Source organism: Pseudophryne corroboree, chromosome 2 (assembly GCF_028390025.1).
Source record: "Pseudophryne corroboree isolate aPseCor3 chromosome 2, aPseCor3.hap2, whole genome shotgun sequence".
NCBI classification, from domain to species: Eukaryota; Metazoa; Chordata; class Amphibia; order Anura; family Myobatrachidae; genus Pseudophryne; species Pseudophryne corroboree.
In genome coordinates this window covers 714,881,156-714,905,102 of record NC_086445.1, presented here as the reverse complement: position 1 = coordinate 714,905,102, position 23,947 = coordinate 714,881,156, and the positions used below count along the sequence as shown (strand labels likewise).

The following is a 23,947-nucleotide window of genomic DNA, read 5'->3' as shown; positions in this document are numbered from 1 at the left end:
TCCAGCTGTAACGTCCACTCTACAACACTTCGGACAAATTTGGAGTAAGATTCATGCTAATCTTAAGAAGGTTTAAGTCCGGTACAAGTTCTTCGCAGATAAGAAACGGCGAGCCGCTCCTCAATACAAGGTTGGTGACAGGGTATGGCTGTCCACACGTAATCTCCGGTTGAAGGTGCCCACCATGAAGTTTGCTCCAAGATTCATCGGTCCTTACCCTGTGCTACAAGTCCTAAATCCTGTGGTCTGTAAGCTGGGTTTACCTTCTCACCTATGTATACCAAATGCCTTCCATGTTTCTCTTCTTCGTCCTCTCGTCCTTAATCGTTTTCATTCAAGGACCTCTAGCCCCACCTCAGTGCAGACTGAAACAGGAACAGACTTCGAGATCAAAACTATTCTAGACTCTCGTTACCTTCACAAGAATCTGCAATATCTGGTGGAATGGAAAGGATATGGTCCTGAGGAGAGAAGTTGGATAAAGGCTTCTGAGGTTTCGGCTCCTCGACTAATCCGGATTTTCCATTCTAGACACCCTACGAAACCAGGAAAGTGTCCAGGGGCCACTCCTAGAGGAGGGGGTACTGTCACAGCGCCGCCGCGATCTCCATACTTACCCCTCCGGGCGCGCTGGGTCTCCGTGCGGCCGTCCTCGCTGGCGGTTCCCGGCGTCCAGCGCTCCGTCCGGCCAGTGTGTGCGCTCGACGTCCACGGGAGGTGCGGGTGACGTCATCGGTACCTCCACCAATCAGGCCCTGGCGGGAAGTTCAAATTCAGACGCCGGGCAATGCTCCGGCGCCTGAGTATCATTGTTGCTGCGACTGTGGTGGTGATCTCCAGAGCTCCAGCATCTCCGTGCTTCCCAGCACCTCCGTGCCTCAGCATCTCCGTGCTTCCCAGCACCTCCGTGCCTCAGCATCTCCGTGCTTCCCAGCACCTCCGTGCCTCAGCATCTCCGTGCTTCCCTGCACCTCCGTGCCTCAGCATCTCCGTGCTTCCCAGCACCTCCGTGCCTCAGCATCTCCGTGCTTCCCAGCATCTCCGTGCCTCAGCATCTCCGTGCCTCAGCATCTCCGTGCCTCAGCATCTCCGTGCCTCAGCACCTCCGTGCCTCAGCACCTCCGTGCCCCAGCACCTCCGTGTCCCAGCACCTCCGTGCCCCAGCACCTCCGTGCCCCAGCACTCAGCACCTCCGTGCCTCCAGTGTCTCCGTGCCTCCAGTGTCGCCGTGCCTCAGCACCTCCGTGCCTCAGCATCTCCGTGCCTCAGCACCTCCGTGCCTCAGCACCTCCGTGCCTCAGCACTCAGCACCTTCGTGCCTCAGCACCTCCGTACCTCAGCACCTCCGTGCCTCAGCACTCGGCACCTCTGTGCCTCCAGCACTACTGTGCCTCCAAGCATCTCTACGTCTCTAAGCGCCTCAGCGCCTTCAACCACCTCAGTAACTCTAGCATTTCGGTGCCTCTAGCACCTCAGTGCCTTCGGCACCCCAACATCGCTCACAGTAAGCTTTTGGTACTCTCCACCAATTCATCAGCACCTTTACAAGTCTTGTCTTTCAGGAGACCTTCAAGCATTCACCCGTGCCTCCTGCCTACCGTCCTAATCCTGTATGAGGAAGACTTACATCCAGCCATCTCTACTGCGACCCAGTAGCGGTTCCTCTTCCCGGTCACCGGAAGAAACCCCGAGTCCACAACTCTTCCAAACCAGGTCAGTGATAGCGAGGAGGCACTTCTTCGAATTCCAGTTTGTAGCCTTGGGATATAATTTCCATCGCCCAAGGATCCAAGTCTGACAGAACCCAGACCTGGCTGAAGAGTCGAAGACGTGCCCCCACCGGCGCGGACTCCCTCAGTGGAGCCCCAGCGTCATGCGGTGGATTTAGTAGAAGCTGGGGAGGACTTCTGCTCCTGGGAACTAGCCGTAGCAGGCATTCTTTTCCCTCTACCCTTACCTCTGGCGTGGAAGGAAGAGCCCCGACCTCTTCTGGACATATGCGACCGAAAGGACTGCATCTGATATTGTGGTGTTTTCTTTTGCTGTGGGGGAACATAAGGCAAAAAAGAAGATTTACCCGCGGTAGCCGTGGAAACCAGGTCCGGGAGACCCTCCCCAAATAAAACCTCACCCTTGTAAGGTAAAACTTCCATATGTCTCTTTGAGTCGGCATCACCCGTCCATTGGCGGGTCCACAGGGCTCGCCTAGCAGAAATTGCCATGGCGTTGGCTCTTGAACCCAACAGCCCAACGTCTCTCGCAGCGTCTCTCATATATAAGGCTGCGTCTTTAATGTGACCCAAGGTCAATAAAATGCTATCCCTATCTAGGGTGTCAATGTCAGCTGACAAGTTATCTGCCCATGCTGCTACTGCGCTACATACCCATGCCGACGCTACTGCCGGTCTGAGCAAGGCACCTGTATGTGTATAAATTGATTTTAAGGTAGTTTCCTGTCTGCGATCAGCAGGATCCTTGAGGGCTGCCGTGTCTGGAGATGGTAGCGCCACCTTTTTGGACAAGCGCGTCAAAGCCTTGTCCACCCTGGGCGAGAATTCCCACCGTAACCTGTCCTGCGCGGGGAAAGGGTACACCATAAGAATTCTCTTGGGAATCTGCAGTTTCTTGTCTGGAGTTTCCCAAGCCTTTTCAAATAAAGCGTTCAGCTCATGAGATGGGGGAAAGGTTACCTCAGGTCGCTTTTCCTTAAACATGCATACCCTCGTGTCAGGGACAGAGGGGTCATCTATAATATGTAAAACATCTTTTATTGCAATAATCATATAATGAATACTTTTGGCCACCCTTGGGTGTAACCTCGCATCATCATAGTCGACACTGGAGTCAGAATCCGTGTCGGTATCAGTGTCTGCTACGTGGGACAGGGGACGTTTCTGAGACCCTGTGACACAGCCAAAGCCATGGATTGACTCCCTGTCTCTTCCCTGGACTCTGCTTTGTTCAATCTCTTGTAATAAAGACACATTTGCATTTAAAACATTCCACATATCCAACCAATCAGGTGTCGGCGTCGCCGACGGAGACACCACAATCATCTGCTCTACCTCCTCCTTAGATGAGCCTTCCGCTTCAGACATGCCGACACACACGTACCGACACGCCCACACACTCAGGGATATATATCTATATGGAGACAGCCCCCCAATAAGGCCCTTTGGAGAGACAGAGAGAGAGTATGCCAGCACACACCCAGCGCCACCGGAATAAAATCCCAGTCAGTGTCAGTACAGCACTATATATATATATATATATATATATATATATATATATATATATATATATATATATAATAAGAATTTACTTACCGATAATTCTATTTCTCATAGTCCGTAGTGGATGCTGGGACTCCGTCAGGACCATGGGGAATAGCGGGCTCCGCAGGAGACAGGGCACATCTAAATAAAGCTTTTAGGATCACATGGTGCGTACTGGCTCCTCCCCCTATGACCCTCCTCCAAGCCTCAGTTAGGTACTGTGCCCGGACGAGCGTACACAATAAGGAAGGATCTTGAATCCCGGGTAAGACTCATACCAGCCACACCAATCACACCGTACAACTTGTGATCTGAACCCAGTTAACAGTATGATAACAAAAAACGAAGTAGCCTCTGAAAAGATGGCTCACAACAATAGTAATAACCCGATCTTTGTAACAATAACTATGTACAAGTATTGCAGACAATCCGCACTTGGGATGGGCGCCCAGCATCCACTACGGACTATGAGAAATAGAATTATCGGTAAGTAAATTCTTATTTTCTCTAACGTCCTAGTGGATGCTGGGACTCCGTCAGGACCATGGGGATTATACCAAAGCTCCCAAACGGGCGGGAGAGTGCGGATGACTCTGCAGCACCGAATGAGAGAACTCCAGGTCCTCCTTAGCCAGAGTATCAAATTTGTAAAATTTTACAAACGTGTTCTCCCCTGACCACGTAGCTGCTCGGCAAAGTTGTAATGCCGAGACCCCTCGGGCAGCCGCCCAAGATGAGCCCACTTTCCTTGTGGAGTGGGCCTTTACAGATTTAGGCTGTGGCAGGCCTGCCACAGAATGTGCAAGTTGGATTGTGCTACAGATCCAACGTGCAATCGTCTGTTTAGACGCAGGAGCACCCATCTTGTTGGGTGCATACAATATAAACAACGAGTCAGATTTTCTGACTCCAGCTGTCCTTGAAATATATATTTTTAATGCTCTGACAACGTCCAGTAACTTGGAGTCCTCCAAGTCGCTAGTAGCCGCAGGCACCACAATAGGCTGGTTCAAGTGAAAAGCCGAAACCACCTTAGGGAGAAAATGAGGACGTGTCCGCAGTTCTGCCCTGTCCGAATGGAAAATCAGATATGGGCTTTTGTATGATAAAGCCGCCAACTCTGAAACTCTCCTGGCTGAAGCCAGGGCCAATAGCATGGTTACCTTCCATGTAAGGTATTTTAAATCTACCGATTTTAGAGGCTCAAACCAATGAGATTTGAGAAAATTCAAAACTACGTTCAAATCCCACGGTGCCACTGGAGGCACTATTGGGGGTTGTATATGTAGTACACCTTTGACAAAAGTTTGTACTTCAGGCACTGATGCCAATTCCTTCTGGAAGAAGATTGATAAGGCCGAAATTTGAACTTTAATGGACCCCAATTTTAGGCCCATAGACAATCCTGCTTGCAGGAAATGTAAGAATCGACCCAATTGAAATTCTTCCGTTGGAGCCTTCTTGGCCTCACACCACGCAACATATTTTCGCCAAATGCGGTGATAATGTTGTACAGTCACTTCCTTTCTAGCCTTAATCAAGGTAGGAATAACTTCCTCTGGAATGCCCTTTTCTTTTAGAATCCGGCGTTCAACCGCCATGCCGTCAAACGCAGACGCGGTAAGTCTTGGAACATACAAGGTCCCTGCTGAAGCAGATCCCTTCTTAGAGGTAGAGGCCATGGATCCTCCGTGAGCATCTCTTGAAGTTCCGGATACCAAGTTCTTCTTGGCCAGTCCGGAGCCACCAGTATTGTTCTTACTCCTCTTTTCCGTATAATTCTCAGTACCTTTGGTATGAGAGGCAGAGGAGGGAACACATACACTGACTGGTACACCCACGGTGTTACCAGAGCGTCCACAGCTATTGCCTGAGGGTCTCTTGACCTGGCGCAATATCTGTCCAATTTTTTGTTGAGGCGAGACGCCATCATGTCCACCTTTGGTCTTTCCCAACGGTTCACAATCACGTGGAAGACTTCTGGATGAAGTCCCCACTCTCCCGGGTGAAGGTCGTGTCTGCTGAGGAAGTCTGCTTCCCAGTTGTCCACTCCCGGGATGAACACTGCTGACAGTGCTATGACATGATTCTCCGCCCAGCGCAGAATCCTTGCAGCTTCTGTCATTGCTCTTCTGCTTCTCGTGCCGCCTTGTCGGTTTACGTGGGCGACTGCCGTGATGTTGTCCGACTGGATCAACACCGGCTGACCCTGAAGCAGCGATTTTGCCAGGCTTAGAGCATTGTAGATCGCTCTTAGCTCCAGTATATTTATGTGAAGGGACGTCTCCAGGTTTGACCACACGCCCTGGAAGTTTCTTCCCTGTGTGACTGCTCCCCAGCCTCGTAGGCTGGCATCCGTAGTCACCAGGACCCAGTCCTGTATGCCGAATCTGCGGCCCTCTAACAGATGGGCACTCTGCAACCACCACAGGAGAGACAACCTTGTTCTTGGTGACAGTGTTATCCGCTGATGCATGTGCAGATGCGATCCGGACCATTTGTCCAGCAGATCCCACTGAAATGTCCGTGCATGGAATCTGCCGAATGGAATCGCTTCGTAAGAAGCCACCATCTTTCCCAGGACTCTTGTGCATTGATGTACTGACACAGTTCCTGGTTTTAGGAGGTTCCTGACAAGTTCGGATAACTCCCTTGCTTTCTCCTCCGGGAGAAACACCTTTTTCTGAACCGTGTCCAGAATCATTCCCAGGAACAGCAGACGAGTTGTCGGGGTCAATTGAGATTTTGGAAGATTCAGAATCCACCCGTGTTGCTGAAGCACTACCTGGGTTAGTGCTACACCGACTTCCAGCTGTTCTCTGGACTTTGCCCTTATCAGGAGATCGTCCAAGTAAGGGATAATTAATACGCCTTTTCTTCGTAGAAGAACCATCATTTCGGTCATTACCTTGGTAAAGACCCGAGGGGCCGTGGACAAACCAAACGGCAGCGTTTGAAACTGATAATGACAGTCTTGTATCACGAACCTGAGATACCCTTGGTGTGAGGGGTAAATTGGGACATGCAGATAAGCATCTTTTATGTCCAGGGACACCATGAAGTCCCCTTCTTCCAGATTCACTATCACTGCTCTGAGTGACTCCATCTTGAACTTGAATTTCTGTATGTACAGGTTCAAGGATTTCAGGTTTAGAATAGGTCTTACCGAACCGTCCGGCTTCGGTACCACAAATAGTGTGGAATAATACCCCTTTCCCTGTTGTAGGAGGGGTACCTTGACTATCACCTGCTGAGAATACAGCTTGTGAATGGCTTCCAAAACCGACGTCCTTTCTGAGGGAGACGTTGGTAAAGCAGACTTTAGGAACCGGCGAGGGGGAGACCTTTCGAACTCCAACATGTAACCCTGAGATATTATCTGCAGGATCCATGGGTCCACTTGTGAGCGAGCCCACTGATTGCTGAAAATCTTGAGTCGACCCCCCACCGCTCCTGAGTCCGCTTGTAAAGCCCCAGCGTCATGCTGATGGCTTTGTAGAACCCGGGGCGGGCTTCTGGTCCTGGGCAGGGGCTGCTTGCTGCCCTCTCTTACCCTTTCCTCTGCCTCGCGGCAGATAAGACTGTCCTTTTGGTCGCTTGTTTTTATAGGAGCGAAAGGACTGCGGCTGAAAAGACGGTGTCTTTTTCTGTTGGGAGGGGGTCTGAGGTAAAAAAGTGGATTTGCCGGCAGTTGCCGTGGCCACCAGGTCCGAAAGACCGACCCCAAATAATTCCTCTCCTTTATATGGCAATACTTCCATATGCCTTTTGGAATCCGCATCACCTGACCACTGTCGCGTCCATAAACTTCTTCTGGCAGATATGGACATCGCGCTTACTCTTGATGCTAGAGTACAAATATCCCTCTGAGCATCTCGCATATAAAGAAAAGCATCCTTTAATTGCTCTAGAGCAGGGGTGTCCAACCTTTCACCTTCCCTGGGCCACATTAGAAGATGAAAATTTGGTTTGGGCCGCACATAAAATAAAATAACAGTAACGATACCTGAATGAGAGACAGATTACTTACCTACATCCCACGCCGGTCACGTCCACTTGTCCAGTAGAATCCAAAAGGGTCGGTACCTATAAAAATGAAAATTATACTTACAAACGAATGAATGAATATTATGCCCTCACTGACGCGGGAAGACGTTCGCCCCTTGTAGTTGTGCCCCTGTAGCTGCGCCCCTTGTACTGTGCCCCTTGTAGTTGTGCCCCTGTAGCTGTGCCCCTTGTACTGTGGCCCTTGTAGTTGTGCCCCTTGTAGTTGTGCCCCTGTAGCTGCGCCCCTTGTACTGTGCCCCTTGTAGCTTTGCCCCTGTAGCTGCGTCCCTTGTAGTTGTGCCCCTGTAGCTGCGCCCCTTGTAGCTGTGCCACTATAGCTGCACCCCTTGTAGTTGTGCCCCTGTAGCTGCGCCCCTTGTACTGTGCCCCTTGTAGTTGTGCCCCTGTAGCTGCGCCCCTTGTACTGTGCCCCATGTAGCTGTGCCCCTGTAGCTGCGTCCCTTGTAGTTGTGCCCCTGTAGCTGCGCCCCTTGTAGCTGTGCCACTATAGCTGCGCCCCTTGTAGTTGTGCCCCTGTAGCTGCGCCCCTTGTACTGTACCCCTTGTACTGTGCCCCTGTAGCTGCGCCCCTTGTACTGTGCCCCTTGTAGCTGTGCCCCTGTAGCTGTGCCCCTTGTAGTTGTGCCCCTGTAGCTGCGCCCCTTGTAGCTGTGCCCCTGTAGCTGCGCCCCTTGTAGTTGTGCCCCTGTAGCTGCGCCCCTTGTAGCTGTGCCCCTGTAGCTGCGCCCCTTGTAGTTGTGCCCCTGTAGCTGCCCCCTTGTACTGTGCCCCTTGTAGTTGTGCCCCTGTAGCTGTGCCCCTTGTAGTTGTGCCCCTGTAGCTGCGCCCCTTGTACTGTGCCCCTTGTAGTTGTGCCCCTGTAGCTGCCCCCTTGTACTGTGCCCCTTGTAGTTGTGGCCCTGTAGCACTAGCTGCCCCCTTGTACTGTGCCCCTTGTAGTTGTGGCCCTGTAGCTGCCCCCTTGTACTGTGCCCCTTGTAGTTGTGGCCCTGTAGCTGCCCCCTTGTACTGTGCCCCTTGTAGTTGTGGCCCTGTAGCTGCCCCCTTGTACTGTGCCCCTTGTAGCTGCCCCCTTGTACTGTGCCCCTTGTAGTTGTGGCCCTGTAGCTGCCCCCTTGTACTGTGCCCCTTGTAGCTGCCCCCTTGTACTGTGCCCCTTGTAGTTGTGGCCCTGTAGCTGCCCCCTTGTACTGTGCCCCTTGTAGTTGTGGCCCTGTAGCACTAGCTGCCCCCTTGTACTGTGCCCCTTGTAGTTGTGGCCCTGTAGCTGCCCCCTTGTACTGTGCCCCTTGTAGTTGTGGCCCTGTAGCACTAGCTGCCCCCTTGTACTGTGCCCCTTGTAGTTGTGGCCCTGTAGCTGCCCCCTTGTACTGTGCCCCTTGTAGTTGTGGCCCTGTAGCTGCCCCCTTGTACTGTGCACCTTGTAGTTGTGGCCCTGTAGCTGCCCCCTTGTACTGTGCCCCTTGTAGCTGCCCCCTTGTACTGTGCCCCTTGTAGTTGTGGTCCTGTAGCTGCCCCCTTGTACTGTGCCCCTTGTAGCTGCCCCCTTGTACTGTGCCCCTTGTAGTTGTGGCCCTGTAGCTGCCCCCTTGTACTGTGCCCCTTTCTAGTTGTGGCCCTGTAGCTGCCCCCTTGTACTGTGCCCCTTGTAGCTGCCCCCTTGTACTGTGCCCCTTGTAGTTGTGGCCCTGTAGCTGCCCCCTTGTACTGTGCCCCTTGTAGCTGCCCCCTTGTACAGTGCCCCTTGTAGTTGTGGCCCTGTAGCTGCCCCCTTGTACTGTGCCCCTTGTAGTTGTGGCCCTGTAGCACTAGCTGCCCCCTTGTACTGTGCTCCTCGTAGTTGTGGCCCTGTAGCTGCCCCCTTGTACTGTGCCCCTTGTAGTTGTGGCCCTGTAGCTGCCCCCTTGTACTGTGCCCCTTGTAGTTGTGGCCCTGTAGCTGCCCCCTTGTACTGTGCCCCTTGTAGCTGCCCCCTTGTACTGTGCCCCTTGTAGTTGTGGCCCTGTAGCTGCCCCCTTGTGCTGTGCCCCTTGTAGCTGCCCCCTTGTACTGTGCCCCTTGTAGGTGTGGCCCTGTAGCTGCCCCCTTGTACTGTGCCCCTTGTAGTTGTGGCCCTGTAGCTGCCCCCTTGTACTGTGCCCCTTGTAGCTGCCCCCTTGTACTGTGCCCCTTGTAGCTGCCCCCTTGTACTGTGCCCCTTGTAGTTGTGGCCCTGTAGCTGCCCCCTTGTGCTGTGCCCCTTGTAGCTGCCCCCTTGTACTGTGCCCCTTGTAGGTGTGGCCCTGTAGCTGCCCCCTTGTACTGTGCCCCTTGTAGCTGCCCCCTTGTACTGTGCCCCTTGTAGTTGTGGCCCTGTAGCTGCCCCCTTGTACTGTGCCCCTTGTAGCTGCGCCCTTGTACTGTGCCCCTTGTAGCAGTAAAAAAACACACACACACACACAGACACATACTTACCGCTCCTGCAGCGCTGCCTCCGTCTCCGTCCGCCGCTCCTCTCTGCTGTACTACGGGAGGGACGTCTGTACAGGACACTGTACAGCGGCGCAGGCCACGGACTTCAGATCTTGATTCCCCCCCCCTTCCCTGGACACTGTACAGCGGCGCAGGACTGCAGATCTTGATTCCCCCCCCCCCCCCCTCCGGGACACTGTACAGCGGCGCGGCCACGGACAGACACCCACCCCCGGCTCACTTACGTGTTCTTGTACAACCAACTTCTCCGCTGGGCTCCTCTACTCTCGCGCTGCTCAGTCACGTGTGCCGCTATGCAGCGGAGGAGGGCTACACTGTGACTGACAGCGGAGAGGGCGTGAGCTGGTGCTGGTCCCAGCAGCAGCAATCCAATCAGGATGTGCTGACAGCCTGCTGGGGCCGGCTCAGCCTCACATGTGGTGTCCGTACTCGCGAAAAAAAAAAAAAAACCTCTGCTGCAGCGCTGCTCCTGGGCCGCATTACTAGCCGACTTGGGCCGCATGCGGCCCGCGGGCCGCGGGTTGGACAAGCCTGCTCTAGAGTCAATAAAATACTGTCCCTATCCAGGGTATCAATATTTTCAGTCAGAGAATCCAACCACACTACCCCAGCACTGCACATCCAGGCTGAGGCTACTGCCGGTCGCAGTATAACACCAGTATGTGTGTATATACTCTTCAGTGTAGTTTCCAGCCTCCTATCTGCTGGATCGTTGAGGGCGGCCGTATCAGGAGACGGCAACGCCACTTGCTTTGATAAACGTGTGAGCGCCTTATCCACCCTAGGGGGTGTTTCCCAGCGCGCCCTAACCTCTGGTGGAAAAGGGTATAATGCCAATAACTTCTTGGAAATTAGCAGTTTTCTATCTGGGTTAACCCACGCTTCGTCACACACGTCATTCAATTCCTCTGATTCTGGAAAAGCTACAGGTAGTTTTTTCACCCCCCACATAATACCCCTTTTTGAGGTACCAGCAGTATCAGAGATCTGCAAAGCCTCCTTCATTGCCGTGATCATATAACGTGTGGCCCTATTGGAAAATACGTTTGTTTCTTCACCGTCGACACTAGATTCATCTGTGTCGGTACCCGTGTCGACTGACTGAGGTAAGGGACGTTTTACAGCCCCTGACGGTGTCTGAGACGCCTGAGCCGATACTAACTGGTTTTCCGGCCGTCTCATTTCGTCAACTGACTTTTGTAATGTGCTAACATTATCACGTAATTCCATAACTAAAGCCATCCATTCCGGTGTCGACTCCCTAGGGGGTGACATCACCATTACCGGCAATTGCTCTGCCTCCACACCAACATCGTCCTCATACATGTCGACACACACGTACCGACACACAGCAGCCACACAGGGAATGCTCTAATCGAAGACAGGACCCTCTTAGCCCTTTGGGGAGACAGAGGGAGAGTTTGCCAGCACACACCAAAAGCGCTATAAATGTATATAAACAACCCTAGAAGGTGTTGTTTTTGATATAAGCGCTTTTAATATATCAATATCGCCAAATTATGCCCCCCTTCTCTTTGTTACCCTGTTTCTGTAGTGCAGTGCAGGGGAGAGTCCTGGGAGCCTTCCTCACCAGCGGAGCTGAGCAGGAAAATGGCGCTGAGTGCTGAGGAGAATAAGCTCCGGCCCTTTTTCGGCGGGCTTTTCTCCCGGGTTTTAAGAAAACTGGCCTGGGTTAAATACATACATATAGCCTTAATGGCTATATGTGATGTATTTATTTTGCCACTAAAGGTATTTAATATTGCTGCCCAGGGCGCCCCCAGCAGCGCCCTGCACCCTCCGTGACTGAATCAGTGAGACGTGTAGCAACAATGGCGCACAGCTGCAGTGCTGTGCGCTACCTTCATGAAGACTGAGGAGTCTTCTGCCGCCTGCTTTCCGGACCTCCGTCTTCAGCGTCTGTAAGGGGGATCGGCGGCGCGGCTCCGGGACGAACCCCAGGAGGACCTGTGTTCCGACTCCCTCTGGAGCTAAGTGTCCAGTAGCCTAAGACTCCAATCCATCCTGCACGCAGGTGAGTTGGAAATCTCTCCCCTAAGTCCCTCGATGCAGTGATCCTGTTGCCAGCAGGATTCACTGAGATTTAAACCTAAAAAAACTTTTTCTAAGCAGCTCTTTAGGAGAGCCACCTAGATTGCACCCTTCTCGGACGGGCACAAAAACCTAACTGAGGCTTGGAGGAGGGTCATAGGGGGAGGAGCCAGTACGCACCATGTGATCCTAAAAGCTTTATTTAGATGTGCCCTGTCTCCTGCGGAGCCCGCTATTCCCCATGGTCCTGACGGAGTCCCAGCATCCACTAGGACGTTAGAGAAATATATATATATAATACACTCACTGCGCCAAATAAATGTGCCCCCCCCCCTCTTTTTTGCCCTCTGTACTGTACTTGTGTTCAGCAGGGGAGAGTCCGGGGAACCAGCTTCTCTGCAGCGTGCTGTGGAGAAAATGGCACTGGTTAGTGCTGGAGGATCAAGCTCAGCCCCCTCAACGGCGGGCTTCGGGCCCGCTCAAATCTTTATACTGGCGGGGGTTTCTGTAATATACTGCCTCCGCAGTATATATATATCTATGCCAGTGTCCCTAGAGGTTTATAATTGCTGCCCAGGGCACCCCCCCCTGCGCCCTGCACCCATACAGTGCCGTCAGTGTGTGTGAATGTGGGAGCAATGGCTGCGCGGTACCTCAATGAAGATCAGAAGTCTTCTGCCGCCTTTGAAGTCTTCTTTCTTCTTATACTCACCCGACTTCTATCTTCCGGCTCTGTGAGGAGGACGGCGGCGCGGCTCTGGGACGAACAACGAGGATGAGACCTGTGTTCCGACCCTCTGGAGCTAATGGTGTCCAGTAGCCTAAGAAGCAGAGCCTATCATTTAAGTAGGTCTGCTTCTCTCCCCTCAGTCCCACGATGCAGTGAGCCTGTTGCCAGCAGTGCTCCCTGAAAATAAAAAACCTAACAAAAGTATTTTCCAGAGAAACCCAGTAGAGCTCCCCTGCAGTGCATCCAGTCTCCTCTGGGCACAGGATCTAACGGAGGTCTGGAGGAGGGGCATAGAGGGAGGAGCCAGTGCACACCCATCTAAAGTCTTTAGAGTGCCCATGTCTCCTGCGGAGCCCGTCTATACCCCATGGTCCTTACGGAGTCCCCAGCATCCTCTAGGACGTAAGAGAAATAAGATTTCTCCTCTACCTCCACCGTCTTGTCCACTCAGCTGTGCAGGAAACACAGTCCCTGGACATGGTGACGTGAAGGGACACACACACACACACACACACACACACACACAGAAGGTGAAACACAGTATAACCCACACTGAGCCCGCAGGGAGAGACAGAAAATGGAGCCAGCCACACACTGCACCCTTGTAGCCATGTAAAACCTAGCTGGGTCGCCACACTATGTCCCTTAACAGGGCTTAGTATTCTACACCCCCCCCCCCCCCCTTTCTAAGACACCCTGGTAACACTGAGGAGACGTGGAGTCTTTGTGGAGGAGCTGCGCTTCCCTGTGATTCTTGCCAGTGTGAGCTGCAGAGGGAAAATGGCACTGGTGAGCTGGTGGATCCGCTCATAGTGAAGCCCCGCCCCCTTAATGGCGCTCGGCTTCCCGTTTTTTTATATTGGCCTGAGGTAATTTTTATGCCTAACAGAGGGTGCATTGGTGGCTCAGCGCGCCCCTCACAGCGGTACACACGTTTGTGTATGTCCTCCTGAGCCCCCTGGAGCGCAGCCTGCACTCAGAGCTGCGCTCCTACCCTTGTGCCACCGCTCCCGCCAGCGACCCGCTAACCGGGACGCTAGCGCTGTACTCACCCTAAGCGTGACCGGCTCCTCCGGGACGCATTTTCTAAACTGAGTCTGGTAGGAGGGGCATAGAGGGAGGAGCCAGTGCACACTATTGATTTCTTAAAGTGCTCAAGGCTCCTAGTGGACCCTTCTATACCCCATGGTACTAATGTGGACCCCAGTATCCTCTAGGACGTAAGAGAAAAGGTAAGTAAGCACAACACCATCCTGAACCTAGCTCATCCCAGTTTTATGCTATCGTAAGATAGTATTAAAACAGGTGTGTTATGCAAGATCGACCACACTTAAGTCGACAGTGTCTAGGTTGACCACTATTGGTCGACAGTAGGTAGGCCGACATGGTTTCTATGTCGACAGGGACTCTAGGTTGACATGTACTAGGTCGACATGACAGAAGGTCGACATGAGTTTTTGCACTTTTTTTTGTTTCGTTTTCTCCGTATAGTGACCGGGATCCCCAATTAGTGCACCGTGTCCCCTCGCATGGATCGCTGTGCTCAGCACAGGTTACCGTTCCCAGTTGTAGTCCACGTGGATCGTAAAGTATGAAAAAGTTCAATAAATGAAAGAATTTTTTTTTGTCATGTCGACCTAGAGTCCCTGTCACCCTAGAAACCATGTCGACCTACTTACGGTCAACCAATAGTGGTCGACCTAGAGACCGGATACCTATTAAAACATAATACAGTGGCAGCAGTGCAGCACTGCCATGATACGCAAGTCCATTCACACTAGGATAGAGCCCTATATGTACAGTAGATCTGTGTTAAGTGCCAGTGTATATTGAGATTAGGTAATACACACATGCAGTAGTATGTCCTCTGTGTATGGAGATCCACAACAGAGAAAACTAGTCTGGTCGCTTCATTTAGTATAAATACAAAATAAAGATCTTACCTTATTCCTGCAGTTGGTCTGATAAAGTTTTGTAGCAAAAAAAATCAATGAAAAGGAAGCACATGCTCAAAGTTCCCAGTAAGCAGCTAGTCAGTGTTCAGGTTCCTGATAGAGACAATGCTAACTAGTTTCTGTTGTTGTGTCTGACTGCATCCCTAAAACCATAGTGTTTTGGGGTAGGTCATGTGCTTTGTGTGTGGATTTTAATTGGCTGTTGACATGTAGGTGTAACAGATACATGTCTTCTCTTGCCAAAGGTTCAATTGCCGTAGTTGTCTTCCTTATATAATACACAGTGTAGCTAATGTTTATGAAGCAGAACTTTGCCATCGCTCGTGTCACATACACCCTGAGGCACAAACTGAATGAAGTTTTTGCAGTGCTGTTTTTCAGTTTAAAACCATTCTGCCAGCTGGAGTCTTTAAAGATCGTACAAATGGCTACAGAAGGTTGGATTTTTTTATAAATGTACTTAATCTCCAGTTATACATATTTTATTTATCTAAAGTGATGTTCTCTCAGGGAAGCACATGAAAGTGCACTAAACGGAAGGCACCTTTTTCGTAAATGGTTTTTGAAGCTGCAACTTTGCCGAGACTGATAATTTAAAGCAGCGCTAACATTCAGCATAAAGTATCACAGGCTTTACACTGAATGCTAGTGCCTCTTTACATTTTCAGCTCCAACCTGCTGAGAAGCAGCAGCTGCTTCGTAAATATAGTCCTACACTATACAATTATCTGGCAGATAATCTGTGGTTGGAATGAAAATCTGGTAATGAATGAGAGCAACTGACAATCGACCATTTGCTTCCAAACACTGGAGAATGGACAAAATCTGTAGTACAGAGGTTCCCAAACGCGGTCCTCAAGGCTCCCCAATGGTCCTGGTTTTAAATGTATCCATGCTTTGCCACAGGTGACTTAATTAGCACCTTAGTCAATTTGATTTAACCATCTGTGCTGAGCCATGGGTATACCTAAAACTTGGACTGTTGGGGTGCCTTGAAGACCGCATTTGGGAACCTCTGCTGTAGTTTATACAAATTCGTTAAATCACAGACAGTTTTGGACATTTTCCAGTGTTTGGTAGCAAATGGTCGATTGTCAGTTGCTCTCATCCATTACCATACCTCCCAACATGACCCTCTCCAGGAGGGACAGAATGCTCTGCTCCTGAACTTCCCTCTTAATGTATGATTGCCAGCACCTGTGCTGAAACACCTTTCTTATCCATTAACCTGTTCAACACAGGTGCGGGTACAGGTTGAGTATCCCTTTTCCAAAATGCTTGGGACCAGAAGTATTTTGGATATCGGATTTTTCCGTATTTTGGAATAATTACATACCATAATGAGATATCATGGTGATGGGACCCAAGTCTAAGCACAGAATGCATTTATGTTTCATATACACCTTATACACACAGCCTGAAGGTAATTTTAGCCAATATTTTTAATAACTTTTTGCATTAAACAAAGTGTGTGTACATTCACACAATTCATTTATGTTTCATATACACCTTATACACACAGCCTGAAGGTCTTATAATACAATATTTTTAATAACTTTGTGTATTAAACAAAGTTTGTGTACACTGAGCCATTAGAAAACAAAGGTTTCACTATCTCACTCAAAAAATTCCGTATTTCGGAATATTTGGATATGGGATACTCAGCCTGTAATCATAAGTGATGAGAAAAGTCCAGAAGCAGAGCATTGTGTCCCTCCTGGAGAGGGTCATGTTGGGAGGTATGCATTACCAGGTTTTCATTCCAACCACAGATTATCTGCCAGATAATTGTATAGTGTATGCTCAGGACTGTTCTGTGCTTTTAATTACTTTAAATAGCTCCCATCCTGATTGGACTGCCCAGACCTAATTCTAGTTAACGTTCCCACCGGTCAGACAGTAAGGATTTTGGACCTGACCATAGGGACTACTGGGCGATGTATTCCGTTTATTGCAGAGAGTGGTTTTCCATGCATAGCGGCACTGGTACACAAAGCAATGCAAGGATCTAGTGGAATATGGATACATGATACAGCCAAGCCGCCTGCATAACATGATTGAAGACTGTTCAAAAAAGCAAGTAAAATGTTGGGAGATGCCCAAGGGTAGATATATAACAATACTTTTTAGCTTTGCAGTGGAGCCCAAGCTGTGATCTGCAGCTTCAAGCGCTATTAAAACAGAAATGAGTGATCTCTTCAGCAATCACAAAGACAGTATACGCTGGTATTTTCCTGGATGACTGACAAACCATGAGCAGAGAAAACAGCATTCAGTAGAGGTAGTTATGTTACATTCAGTAGAGTAGTTATATTACATTCACCAAGAATCAGAGATGAAAACTGTCTGCATTATATTTTACCCATTGCTCTAAACATAACTGCATCAATAAAAGTTTTCATTTTTGATAAACTTTCAGCATTTCTTTTTACTGAACAGTCACCATAAAAACAATCCATAAATGGATACTGAGTACTCATACATGCACATTACTGCCCATGTAGTGTGGTGACATTGGTATGTGCATTTTTCACCTATTGCAGTGTTTCCCAAGGGACCACAACACTGCATTCCTTATGGTGCCCACACACTGTGTAAGTCTCGCATGCTATTTGATCTTTTTAGTTCAAATAGCATCACTTCTAGTTCAAATCGCACCGTTTGTATTGTCCCTTGCGATGTGCGCTCTCGTCTAGTCCATATCTCAAGGCAAAATAGTATGTGGAGGCAGGTATTTTTGTACAACATTGTATAATATATAGTACATTGTAGTGTATTCAAAATCGGATGTAGTTCAAATAGCAAACCCCACTTAGTCCACATCGCATAACACACATTGTATAGGCTCAATTTGCACCTAGCACAAATAGCACCGTGTGTGGGCACCATTATAGATCTCCACAGTATAACAACTGAAACAAACCGCTCCACCAGTAGATCTTTTAAAATGTGTCAAGCAGTAATTAATACACCTGTGGACCAACTAGGAGAACTGTAAAAAAGGCACTGTTATGCTGGACATACACTCTACAATTATCTGGCCGACCTGCCCAATATCAGCAGATATTTGCCGTGTGTATGCGGATGATCGATCCAAAAATATTGATTGTTTGGATATTCTGGATCGTCCAGCATGTCCCTCTGATTCGATATTGTCAAAGTGTCATGTCGGCTGTATACTGTGGCCAACCAACAGACATTTACCTTGTTCCTTCACATGGGAAGAAACAAGGAAATATCTCGTCCCTGGGGCATACTTGCCTACCTGACCCTCTCCATGAGGGAGAAAATGCTCTGTTCCTGGACTTTCCTGGTAATGTATGATTGCCATCACCTGTGGTGAAACACCTTTCTTATCAATTAACTAGCTCACCACAGGTGATGGCAATCATACATTACCAGGAAAGTCCAGGAACAGAGCATTTTCTCCCTCATGGAGAGGGTCAGGTAGGCAAGTATGCCCTGGGGGCGGAGTTCTCACAGTGTATGTCCGGGATATCTGCAGTGGTAGATACAATTCCTGCATTCCTGACAGGCATTTTATCTGTCTGTGTATGCCCAGCTTTAGGGGTCCCTAAGGACTAAGGATGGGAAACACTGATCTGTTGTTTTTCATGTCTAACTACAACTTACAGCAAGGTTTCTCATCTCCAGTCCACAAGTACCTGCTGGTCATGCTTTGTGGATGTCGTTAACTATACACAGGGGAGTTAATATATCTTGCTGCGTCAGTAATTATTCCACCTGCTTCCACAGACCGAAATCCTCAAAACATGACCTGTTAGGAAAACTTGAGGGTTGAGGTTGAGAACGCCTTGTGCAAGTGTTTCCCAAGTCCGGTCCTCAGGGACACAGTAATATGCATATTTTCCATATCCCCCTACTTGATGCACAGGTGTATTCATTACTAACCAACACATTTTAAAAGATCCACAGGTGGTGCTAATTATTGTACTTCCGATACTGAGAAGATCTATAAAATATGTAGTTAGCAGTCCCTGGGGATTGGAGTTGAGAAACAATGGCTTACACTTTTGTGTATGCAAGTAGTTTTCTTGTCCTCGTTAAATATAGCATGACAAAGCAAGTAAATCCCTATAATGATTCGAGATACGGTTGCTAGGTCGACACCACTTAGGTCGACAGTCATTAGGTCGACCACTATAGGTTTACAGGGACGCTAGGTTGACATGGTCATTAGGTCGACAGGTCAAAAGGTCGACATGAGTTTTTCACTTTTTAAAAATTTTTTGGGACTTTGTCATACTTTAAGACAGGGGTTCTCAAACTCGGTCCTTAGGACCCCACACAGTGCATGTTTTGCAGGTAACCCAGCAAGTGCACAGGTGTATTAATTACTCCCTGACACATTTTAAAAGGTCCACAGGTGGAGCTAATTATTTCACTTGTGATTCTGTGAGGAGACCTGAAAAACATGCACTGTGTGGGGTCCTGAGGACCGAGTTTGAGAACCTGTGCTTTAAGACATACTTGCCTACCTGACCCTCTCCATGAGGGAGAAAATGCTCTGTTCCTGGACTTTCCTGGTAATGTATGATTGCCATCATCTGTGGTGAAACACCTTTCTTATTAAATAACTAGCTCACAACAGGTGATGGCAATCATACATTACCAGGAAAGTCCAGGAACAGAGCATTTTCTCCCTCATGGAGAGGGTCAGGTAGGCAAGTATGCTTTAAAATCCACGTGGACTTAAGGCCCGTACACACTGGTCGATGTATCGGCCGTTCTCTTGAACGGCCAAAACATCGCGGGACCGTCGGCCAGTGTGTACGGGCGATACGTCTGTGAACTCCGTCGTTCACAGACGTATCGCGTCGGCCGCGCAGCACAGCCGACAGCCAATATATCTATCGATATATTGGCGCGTCGCTGTGTGTGTACGGGGCGGTCGTCCGACCGCCCGTACACATGCTGCGGCGGCCGGCGGTGATTGACAGGTGAACTGGGCGAGCGCCCGCCCGCCCAGTTCATGACGTCAGTCCCCCGACGGATCGGGCTGTGTGTATGCACAGCACACTGCCCGATCTGTACATAGATATATCTGCAGATCAATTGATCTGCAGATATATCTAATAGTGTGTACCCACCTTTAGAAACGGTAACCTGTGCCGAGCGCAGCGGTAGCGAAGCGGTGCACTAATTGGGGTTCCCCGTCACTTTATGAAGAAAACGACACCTAAAGAAGTAAAACAACTCGGGTCGAACTTTTGACTTGTCGACCTAATGACCATGTTGACCTAGTGTCCCTGTCGACCTAATGCATGTCTGCCTAAGTTGAGTCGACCCAACGACTCATACTCAATGCTTCAACCTGCGTTAAATTTACTAAAACATGATGCATATGTTCAACATGCAGCACAGTATTCCAAACATGGAAAGAGGAGAATATTTACATGTAACATATACAGGGTAAAGAACATTCTTGATTAAAATGTCTTTAGATACATACCTGGAAGCCACAGCATGCAGAGGAATGAGCGGTGACTGCATGTGACAAATATTAATGACAGTGACATCCAGCAAGTTTCTTTGTGGCTGCTATCTATCCACAACATACAGCATGAGCTTATATCAGCTGGCTTGTTCTTAGCACTGCAATTACTGATTATCTTCATTACACCAAATGTGTAAAGTCACTGGGGGTTGCCATCTGACAAAGGGGCTGAGTTAGCTTCGGGAACAACATTTGCAGAATTTGAAGCAGAGCAATTCATGAACCACTACAATGAGTGCAAGTAGAAACATTTCGTATAGGGACACACATAGCGGCCAAGCGGGTCCTGTTCAGCAGGACCCAATTTTCCGGAAGGAGAGTGCACCTGGGCACTATGCAGGCGCCCACATGTGTGGTAGTTCCACCGCTGGGCCGGGTGGCAGGACAATGGGATTTCATTGTGAGCACATACATTTCAATGTATGTTTTTACACAGTGCGGCACTGTGTTCAATGAAATCCTGTGTGTCACTGATCGGATCCTATTCTGCGGCATCCCGCAGAACAGAATCCGTGTGCACGCGAACCCCTCCTCTCGGCCAAGAGGGTCCCGATCAGCGGGACCCACTGGGCCGCTATGTGTGGCCATAGCCTAAAGGCCCTTACACACTGGTCGATATATCGGCCGTTCTCCTGAACGGCCGATATATCACGGGGCCGTCGGCCAGTGTGTACGGCCGATACGTCTGTGAACTCCGTCGTTCACAGACGTATCGCTTCGGCCCCGCAGCACAGCCGACGGCCAATATATCTTCCAATATATTGGCGCGTCGCTGTGTGTGTACAGGGCGGTCGGCCGACCGCCCGTACACATGCTGCGGCGGCCGGCGGTGATTGACAGCTGAACTGGGCGGGCGTGTGTACACGCCCGCCCAGTTCATGACGTCAGTCCCCGACGGATCGGGCAGTGTGTATGCTGAACACACTGCTCGATCCGTCCATAGATATATCTGCAGATCAATTGATCTGCAGATATATCTATTAGTGTGTACCCACCTTTACAACACCCTCTCCCTCTTGAGTAAAAGCTGAATCTTCCAGGTAGATGATTTTTCTCCTAACTGCAAACGAGAGTACATGTGTTGTAAGTCACAGCAATAAGCTTCTATCCAGCACAAGTTAAACAATGAGCACATGTCTGAGTGGTTGCTATGGGTTACTGTATACCACCCAACTATCCTGATTTAATGGGTACTGTTATGCATACTAGACGACTGGGAGAGACCATGAGGGGTGGCACGACACCACTTTTGCACTATCACATACCTCCCAACATCGTTAGCTTGAAAAAAAGGGGCATGGCCAATTTGAAAGGGATGTGGCTTTGGCGGCCCGCTGGTGGGACAGCGGGACATTCCCAAGAAAAGGGATTGCTCCGTGAAAATGGGACTGTTCAAAGTCACGATCCACTGCATTTTACTGTAATTGAACAACGAATATTATAGTTCACATGGAAATCTGATAAAAAATTATATACACTGAAGCTGTTTAAGCTAGGGCCAGTATGATGAATCATTTGCCACTTTAAAAACTAACCATGAATGTCAGTCACTTTAAGAAATCTTGAGTAAATGAGCCCTATTTTGTATAAGGCTATTATATTTTAGCTACATCCTTTTTAGACTTGTTGACTATTCAGTATATGGCACTTGGCCTAAAGCTACATGTACAGTATATTAACAGCGACACAACATGTTGGCCTTATGATACAACAATGGGACAAGGAACCATGCAGGTTGCTTGCTAGCCCCATAACCACTATTTAGCCAGTGCTTTTTTCTTATGGTACTCCACAGTACACAGTAACACCTTATTTATAGAATTTTCCGTTCGTCCCGCAGCCTCCGTCTGGTGCCGGCCCCGATTCTGGAAACGGACACTGTGTGCATACGCATTGTCTGACACCCCCAGAGAAGTCTCTCACAAACAAAGTTAAAAACCACTCCAAAATGCCAGGGATGTAACTTGCAGGGACAGCAGTTCTCATTACCACTGCTAGTTACACTTAGGGACTAATTCAAACCTGATCGCAGCAGCAAGTTTGTTAGCAGATGGGCAAAGCCATGAGGGTAATTCTGAGTTGATCGCAGCAGCATGTTTGTTAGCAATTGGGCAAAACCATGTGCACTGCAGGAGGGGCAGATATAACATGTGCAGAGATAGATAGATTTGGGTGTGGTGTGTTCAATCTGCAATCTAAATTGCAGTGTAAAAATAAAGCAGCCAGTTTTTACCCTGCACAGAAACAAAATAACCCACCCAAATCTAACTCTCTCTACAAATGTTATATCTGCCCCCCCTGCAGTGCACATGGTTTTGCCCAACTGCTAAAAAAATTTCCTGCTGCGATCAACTTGGAATTACCCCTCATGTGCACTGCAGGTGGAGTAGATATAACATTTGCAGAGAGAGTTATGGTGCCCATACACTTGTGAGATAATCAGTGCTAACCTTCGATTTCGACCTCATCTGTGAGAGAAATTGAAGGATTGTATGCACATTTTAGGTACCTTGAGACGCGATGCGTGGGCACGCCGCTCAAATGTCGCGTCTCAAGATATTATGTGCTGCACTTAATATCTCTCGCATCGCAGTGCGATCGCATGTGGTTTTAAAATGAGATATATCACACTGCGATGTGCGATGGGCACCCGCCGGCGCCGCTCCCACTCGGCAGTGACGTGTCGATCACGTGATTACCATGTAATCTATTGCATGATCGCATGGCAATCACTTTGGCAGGTCAGGTGTAATTTCATCGCACCTGAGCTGCCGTTGTGATGCCCCGCAATGTCGCGTCGCAGGGCATCGCACAACTGTATGGGCACCATTAGATTTGGGTGGGTTATATTGTTTCTGTGCAGGGTAAATACTGGCTGCTTTATTTTTAAACTGCAATTTATATTTCAGTTTGAACACACCCCACCCAAATCTAACTCTCTCTGCACATGTTATATCTGTCCCCCCTGCACTGCACATGGTTTTGGTCATTAGCTAACAAATTTGCTGCTACGATCAGGTCTGAATTAGGCCCCTAGTGCATTGCGGGGGTACTCTCATTAAAACATGTCTGGCGCAAAACGGATTGTTAATCATGGTGGCAGTGCTGCGATAATTAATACATAGGCCCTCAGGTGAGTATGGGTAACTTTTTTCAATGAAAAAAAGCGCTGCATATAGCATTGACTCTTGAGCAAAGACATGACACATAATTATTAAACCACAAGAGATGATAGCTGTACAAATCTATACAGATTAATAACAAGTGTACTGTATACTTTATATACACCGTTTTAGTAATCTTAGTCTTTTTCACAGCAGGCAAGGAAATGTTTTCGTTTTTCATGCACAGGAAAGAATGGTGTCGCTTGTAATGCTTAGCAGCAATCCGTTAACGAGCTGCCTCTTTTTACACAACCGAAAATGAAAATACAGAAGTACTAATGAATAACGTTCAACTCATTCACAATAATAATGCCACCTCGCACTCACTGTCCATGTGGCTTACCAAATGCTCTATAAATGACACTAGCTTCTGTGTTTTTACCTGTGCAGTTCACTTCAATGCAGTGCAACAATGATCGTCCAGACTCTTTATGAAGACTGATTCCCAATGGTTCTAGTGGGGTCATTCATTTCAATTTCACACCTCTTGTCACTTTACACTGTGCATTTTAGTTTAACACAGGAAATTAGGAAAACCACAACATTTAGTCTTTCCGCCTCTTCTCTCTTACTCTTTCCTCCTGTCAGTCATTGGCTGGGGTGACACTGCCATCTTTTGGTTAGGTTAACCCATTATGTGTCAAATGTAGCAGGTAACACATATACTGTATTTGGTTTGTGTATTTTTTGCATTGCAGAATATAGTGTAAGTA

At 49.0% G+C, this 23,947-nt stretch overlaps 1 protein-coding gene across 6 annotated transcripts in view; it reads right to left on the bottom strand.

Annotated features, from left to right (window-relative positions):
• TRAF3IP3 (TRAF3 interacting protein 3) overlaps positions 1–23,947 on the bottom strand; it is a 241,442-nt gene that overhangs the window by 192,838 nt on the left and 24,657 nt on the right. Inside the window, exon 1 of one of the 6 annotated variants that reach the window (XM_063955346.1) lies at positions 23,617–23,738. The exons of 1 other annotated variant lie outside the window; for it this stretch is intronic. The gene's annotated coding sequence lies outside the window, so the exon portion shown is untranslated. Of the gene's footprint in view, positions 1–14,540; positions 14,900–18,185; positions 18,238–20,025; positions 20,109–23,616; positions 23,739–23,947 lie in introns of those variants that run through there. 4 more of the 6 variants (XM_063955347.1, XM_063955345.1, XM_063955348.1 and 1 more) reach the window with 4 other exon arrangements.